This window comes from Dasypus novemcinctus, chromosome 15, assembly GCF_030445035.2.
Source record: "Dasypus novemcinctus isolate mDasNov1 chromosome 15, mDasNov1.1.hap2, whole genome shotgun sequence".
In the NCBI taxonomy this organism is placed as follows: domain Eukaryota; kingdom Metazoa; phylum Chordata; class Mammalia; order Cingulata; family Dasypodidae; genus Dasypus; species Dasypus novemcinctus.
Window position 1 is genome coordinate 47,327,324 of NC_080687.1, and position 7,639 is coordinate 47,334,962.

At 37.0% G+C, this 7,639-nt stretch overlaps 1 pseudogene; it reads left to right on the forward strand.

The window, feature by feature from the left end:
* Positions 1 to 2,095: 2,095 nt before the first annotated feature.
* LOC101422786 (cullin-4B pseudogene) lies at positions 2,096 to 6,490 on the forward strand (annotated as a pseudogene).
* The last annotated feature ends 1,149 nt before the right edge of the window (positions 6,491 to 7,639 follow it).

Here is a 7,639-nt window from a genome sequence, read left to right on the forward strand (position 1 = left end):
GGTACCCCTCATGAGGCCACTCAGGTGCCTGCCTGTCCATGTCTTTCATGAGAATTTAGGCTCATCTTAGCTAAGTCATCTGTGTAGAGTCTGGATTAACTGTTATGCTGTATGACATAGCCCCGGAGTGCAGGTTAGGGCTCACTCAGACTCCATAGCACAGGTTGTGGAGTCACAAACTGGATCAGCAGAGGCAAGCCTCTGCAGTTCCCATTCATTCACTCAGTCACTCAGAGGTTACACAGACCCAAGGGACTGCCCTATCCTGGAATCTCAAATCTCAAGATTTTGGGAGATGACCCTTTCCATCTGGAGATGGGCTTGACCGGGATGCAGAATCCCAGGGCTTTACCTTTCTGATATTTCCTGATGTTGTTGAATCCACCTCTCCATCGAGTCAGGCTGGAGTGGAAGACATATCCCACAGGGATCCTTTCCCCCAAAAAGGCCCCATCAAGGGGACAGGTGGTACTGCCTTTTTCATACAGAGATCTCTGCTGGCCATGCCCACCAGTCCCAAACCAGAGGCTCAAAGGGCCTTCTCCGTTGGGTTTCCTGGTCAGGGAACCAAATGTTGCAGCAAAGCCAGGAGTACTGAACTGTAGAAACTCACAACCGGCACTCCAGAGAGAGATGGATGAACAGTTTTATTATGCGCCAGGCCCAGAGGAGAGGCAGTCTCTAAAATCTGAGCCCCATTTTTCAGTTTTCATAGGTTTATATAGGATTTCAGGTGGGATCAGCATAACTTTTGTTCATTGGCTAACACGTTGCTAGGAGAAATTTTGTAAGCAGGGGGCTTACATAGGCAGAATGCAGCTGCAAGTTTATGGGCTGATTTACAGAAGCAGGAGAGGGGAGTCACTCATTTGATATCTTCCAACCAGGCCATGTTTTCACAGGTTGATTTACAGAAATGGGGCAGGGGTTGTTTATTTGATATTCTCCTGCAAGGCCATGCCCTCACAGACTGATCCACAGAAGCGGCGACAGAAGTGACTTGTTAGATATTTTCATAAGGTTATGCTTTGTATTCCTCAACACTCTCAATGCAAGACCACATATATCTTTCATTGTATCTAATACATAATTTTTGTATGAAATTCCATATTTTAATTTCAATATTATATCCTTTAATTAATCAAAAACAAATTCTAAACAAGATCTCTTGTGCAGACTTAACTAATTTATTAGTTCTCTGGTTCTCCTAAAAGTGTTTTACTCTTTATGCTGGTGATGACATACCCAATCCTAAACAATACTCAAAAGTTTTCCACGAAAACTTATCGTTTTAGTAAATATGGCTAAAGTGTTATAATATAGCTTACATAAGATAAAGTCTCTCTCTTTCTCTCTTTCTCTGTCTTTCTTGCTCTCAAATACACACACACACACATAACCATTTAAATATGGTGCTGTAAATATTCTCTGTGTTCATTTCACTGATTTTGAAGCTGAAAATAAAATAATCACTAGAGATTTTTTTGGGGGGAGAATTTATTTTCTTCATATTTTCTTTTAAAAAGTCATTTTCATGCATATTATAGGTCTAATTCTGTGCTAGTGGCTGTAATTGAATGAAATACAACATTCTCTGCCTTCATAAAGTTTACAGAAGAGAAGTCTACAAATAAGTTAAAAAAAAACACACATTACCATATGAAACATCCTATAATAGGTGTATTGGTAGGATTTGGGAGAAACAGAGAAGAAAAATCCAACAAAATATGTGAACTGGGATCTCAGAACTTCTTCAGAATAAGGGTATTTGTGTTAGAAATAAAAGGATAGACGGGAGTTATAGGGAGAGAGAGTAGCACATGTAACAAAAACAACCAGAAAGGAAGATAAAGAATGACATATATGGGGAGTAATAAGGAAGTCACTATAAATTTAACATAAACTAATAGTGGTAGATAAAAGACTGGAAAGACAAACACAGGTAACTTTATAAAGGAATGTCTATAATATATGTCACATTAAAGTGTTTGGACTTTTTCCCGAGGGTAATGGAAGCTCTTAAATTCTATTAGGTAGGCAAGTGAAATGGTGATATTTGCATTTTAGAACCATTTTTCTGTCTTCACTGAGAAGTATGTATACTGTGGGACAAAAGAAAAACAGCAGTAAGAAGAATTTGGGAAGATTACAGGAATCCAAGTAAGAAATTATAGTGTTATGCAAATGAATAAATGAACTGTGCTATGGAGAGAAGTGGGTGCATTTAGCAAACAATTAGCAGACAGTATGAACAGAATTTGATAACTATCTGTGTAATGATAGAGTGGATATTCATTGGTGAAGCATACAGCTTCAGCTTGTATAACTAGTGGGTGAAGTAGACACTTTATCCACTAGTGAAGTGCCTAGTTTTTAAGTTCTTTGATTACTACGTGTGGCAGTTTGATATTATTTATGAATTCAAAAAATATATATTATGTTTCTTAAATGGTCTATTCCTCTGGGTATGATACTATTTGATTGTATTAAATTAAAAGGTTTTACATTTACCTGATTATGTAGATTAGAGCTTTGATTAAACCATGTCATTAGGTCATGCAGGGTTGAGTCCTTGTCCCTTTGGTGGGTTATATAAGTGGACACTCACTCAAGGAGAATACAGGAGAGTATACACAGAGGAACAGAGAGAGCTTCATAGATACAGAAGAGGAGAGCTCTTGATGCTGGGGCCCTGGAGAGAGATGAATCATTTGATTAATAGTTTAGCACTGATCTTGTGAAGAGAATGGAGCAGCTGAATTGGAAAGAAATGAGCCCTCCAGCCTACAGCTAAGATCAGAAGAAGCTGGATTCACAGAGCCATAAGAGGAAGAGGAAAGCTGAAAGGTCAGATGTCGCCCGCCATCTTATTTGAACACATGGCAACAGAGTTTGGTGCAGAAGTAACTTTGAGTTAGACTCTATAGGGCCTTGTAACTTTAAGTTTTTACCTCAAACAAATGCCCTTTATAAAAGCCACCAGATTTCTGGTACTTTGCATCAGCAGTCTGTCTAACTAATACATTATGCCAAAACAAGTTTTAGGAAGTTAAGATAATGGAAAACAGACTGTAGTATATTTAGAAATAACTGGAAATCAAGGAATTTGAAAGAGAACATTACTTATTCCACTTCTGTGAAACTTGCAAAAAAGAAGGGAGGAAATAAAGCAGTTTCTACAGTTGTCATGAGGTTGAATTTTTTTTTTTTCCCTAAGGTTTAAGGAATAATGTGTAGTTAGAATCACATGTACAAAAAGCTAGAAAGATTGAGTTAAAAGGTAATTAATACTGTAGACCTGGGGACTTTAGGATCTGGTCACCATGAAGTGTCTGCCCAGTCACTTTGGATTTTTCTTTCCCCAATCCCTCAGCTGCTGCTGCTACTCAGGAGGTCAGATCTACCACTAGTGGTAATGCTGGTACCACTCTGCCCACCTCTGCCAAGAAGAGAAGTTAAACAGCAGTAACGGTAGTAATCAGAGAGAAGACTGATTCCACTTCTTCCTCTTCTTCCACTACATATTCACAACCCAGGGATTTAGCCTTCTGCTTCAACCTCATCCTTCTCCTCCCTTGGGGTTTCAGTGGCTACTTCCAGCCACAAGTGGGTACAGAAGAAACTGTATTTTGAAGATAGCCTGGAGCTTGCAGAGTTTGATGAGAAAATGGCTGAGGAATCCTCCTCCTCTTCATCTTCACCAACTGCTGCAGCATCTCAGAAGCAGCAACACACAAAATAAGAGTATATTAATCTCTTCTGTGGCTTTGGTGCATCATGCAAATGCCCTGGCCAAATCTTCTACCACCTTCTCTAGCTCTGCTCTCAGCAAGCCTGGCTCTGCTAAGAAGTTAGTGAATAAGTATGTTAAAGATAAGCCTAACTTACCAGAAAACTACACCAATGGAACATGGCAGAAACTGAAAGAAATTGTGGAAGCTATCCAGAATATTACTTCAAATAAGTACACATTAGAAAACTCTATCAGGCTGTAGAAAGTCTCTGTTCTTACAATATTTCTGCAAAATTGTACAAGCAACTGAGACAGATTTGTGAAGATCACATCAAAGCACAGATTAATCTTTTTATAAAGAAATTTGATAAAAGCTGGCAAAGTCATTGCAGACAAATGATCATGATCAGGAGCATTTTGTTGTTGTTGTTCCTAGATAGAACTTTAATGTTTTTTTAGAATTTTATGCTAATCTTAATTTGGGACATAGAACTAGAGTTATTTAGGGCTCATATTATAAGTGATCAGAAAATCCAGAATAAGACAATTGATGGCATTTTTCTCTTGATTGAGAGAGAAGAGAATTGTGAAGCAATTGATAAAAGTTTACTCAGAAATCTTTTAAGCATGCTCTCTGATTTGCAAATTCATCAAGATTCTTTTGAATAACAATTTTTAGAAGAAGCTAACTGTCTCTATGCTGCTGCACACCAAAAATTAATGAAAGAAAAAGAGGTTCCTGAGTATCTTCATCATGCTAGCAAATGTCTAGAGGAATAAACAGACAGACTTATTACTTACTTAGATCAGACCACTCAGAAGCCATTAATTGCTGCTGTAGAAAAAGAGCTTCTGGGTGAACACTTAGCAGCAATTCTTCAAAAAGGTTTAAATAACCTCCTTGATTAAAAAAGAATTCAAGATTTAGTTCTCTTCTACCAGTTCTTCAGTACTGTTCGAGGTGGAGTTCAGGTCCTCTTGCAACAGTGGATTGACTACTACATCGAGGCATTTGACAGCACTAATGCAATTAATCCTGAAACAGATAAAGTCATGATTTAAGAATTGCTGGATTTTAAAGATAAGGTTGACAACATAATTGATATCTATCTTCTGAAGAATGAAATGTTTATCAATGCCATGAAAGAAGCATTTGAAACATTCATTAACAAAAGACTAAACAAACCAGCTGAATCTATAGCTAAGTTTGTAGATTCAAGGCTTTGTGCAGGTGAAAAAGAAGCTACAGATGAAGAACTTTTAAAAATGTTGAATAAAATTATAATCACACTTAGATTTATCTATGGCAAGGATGTTTTACAGACCTTCTATTGATGTGGGCTATGGGTGGGAGGCTCTTTGTCTCTTCAGAGATAATTTAAACTATCTGTGACTTGTGGGTGTGGGATGATAAAAGGCTGCAGTCCTGCCCTTGGTGAGCAGGAAACAGTTTAACAATGCAAGGTCTATAAACTTTAAGTATTCAGGGGAAATGCAAACCAAATATGCTAAAAGCTTATCGAATGCCTGAGGTCCATGCTAAAAGCTACCTAAGATGTGGAAATATATGCTAATTTAAGCCTATTGAGAACTGAAAGAAAAGGACCATTTGGCCTTTCCTCTCTGTATAAAAGGGACTAAAAAATCTTGTTCGTGGCTCGGGATTGAAACCGAAAGTTCCCGGGTCCAGCCGGCCGTCAATAAACCATTTTTCCTTCTCAAAATCATTCCTGAGTCCTGGCCTCTCTATACTCAAATAATTGAACTTCTCTCAAATTCTACAACACTATAACAAAGATTTATCCAAGTGCTTGTTAGTTGGGAAGAGCTCATCTATAGATGTTGAAAAATCAGTGCTGTCCAAACTTAAACATGAAGGTAGACTGCTTTTACCACCAAACTTGAAAGAATGTTTACAGACATGGAACTTTCTAAAGGCATCATTATTCAGTTCAAATAGGTAAAACAGATGCAGAACCAAAATGTACATGGGAATATTGAATTAACTGTGAATTTCATGACAATAGATTATTGGCCTAAATATCTGCAATATCAAAGTTTATTTACCACCAGAGATGGTAAAACTTCAGGAGAATTTTTAAGATATTTTACCTAGGCAAATATAGTGGTAGGGAACTTCAGTGGCAGTTGACCCTAGGACACTGTGTGCTAAACGCAGAATTTAAAGAGGATAAAAAAGAACTTGCAAGTCTCTCTTTTTCAAACACTGGTGCACCTAATGTTTAATGAGGGAGAGGAGTTAAGTTTATAAGAGATCAAGTAGGTTAGGGGAATATGGGATGGAGAGTTAAAGAGTACACTGCAGTCATTGGCATGTGGCAGAGCAAGAATTCTGGCAAAAAACCCAAAGGGCAAAGATATTGAAGATGGTGGTGAGTTCATTTGTAATGATGATTTCAAACACAAACTTTTCAGAATAAAGAGTAATCAAATCCAGATGAAAGAAACAGTAGAGGAATAAGCAAGCACTACAGAAAGAGTATCTCAAGACAGAGAATATAAAAATTATGCTGCAGTTGTTCAAATTTATACAGCCACAATCACCTTGTTTCAGAAGTGTACAACTAGTTGAAGTTTCCTGTAAAGCCTGATGATCTTAAGAAGAAAATAGAATCCCTAATTGAATGAGACTACATGGAAGGAGATAAAGAAAATCCAAACCAGTATAATACAACTAAATTGCCTAAAATGTTGGCTTTCGAGTATTTGGTGTCATATTCAGTAACCAGTGTATAAACTAACCTGTTGATCCTGTATTATTTAACTTTTTTCATACTACTGATTACAAATGAAGCAGTATAACGGAAATAGTTGAGTGGACTTTTTCAGTGGTTAACATGCTCATTTAAAGTGTTATACTTACCTTTAAAAAGAATGTTGTTGAAGTCTTTACATGTTATTTAGTATGACATGGAAAAAACTCTTAAGAAAGTACCTGATCTTCATAATTCCTCTTGGGAACTGAAGAAGAGGTCCCTATGACTATTGAAAAAGGAAGATGGGTGGGAAGATTCCTTTATATCATTAACTATGGAGCAAAAGATTAATTTGCATAAAATATCATTTAAAAATACTTAAACTGTATGCAAATTTTATTTACTGTACAGAGTTCTGCATGCATTTATCAAATAGAAAAAACTACCCTTGGGGGGAAAAAGTAATAAGGTAAGATGCTTTAGTATATCAGGATGTGGATACATGAAAAGTGTGCTGTGGACCGGAAATATTGACATCAACTGGAAATTCATTAAAATGAGATACCACCCCAGATCTATGTTCTTAGTAAGGTCTGAGGGAATTTGTATAGGCATTGAAATTTTATAAACTTTACTTTATAAAGCTTTTCTTCATACACTGATTGAGTTCACTGTTAGATCCAGTAGCCTTATCCAGAAGGGTCCTTTTATCTTTACAAGAGAGAGAAAATACAAGTATGGATGGTATTACAGCTGTAGAAATGGATCTAGGAATTGAGGTGTTGTCTTGGTCACCTGTTATGCCTGAGAAAAGGTGTGATAAAGTCATTGTTCTCTTAAGGGAGGGGAAAATTTCTAATGCTTGATGGAAAAAAAAAAAAGTGAGGACAGAATAAGTAGAAAAACATTAAGGTTTCAGGGCAACTTTGAAGCATCAGTTAAAACTGGAAATCAGGAATGTGTAGTGGTACCAATCTACAGCACTCAGAGGCCTTAGCATAGGAAAAAAGAGACAAATAATTACACTGATCCAGAGTTGAGACTTTGTTATTTGGATGTAAGAGATATAGTATTTGAACATATTGGTGGAAAAATATCTGAGATCAAATAATATGGTCTAAATAAGGAAAGAAATGAAGACAGAAAAAGGCTATTGAATTGGGAGTAATGACTGAGATCAAGAGATGAG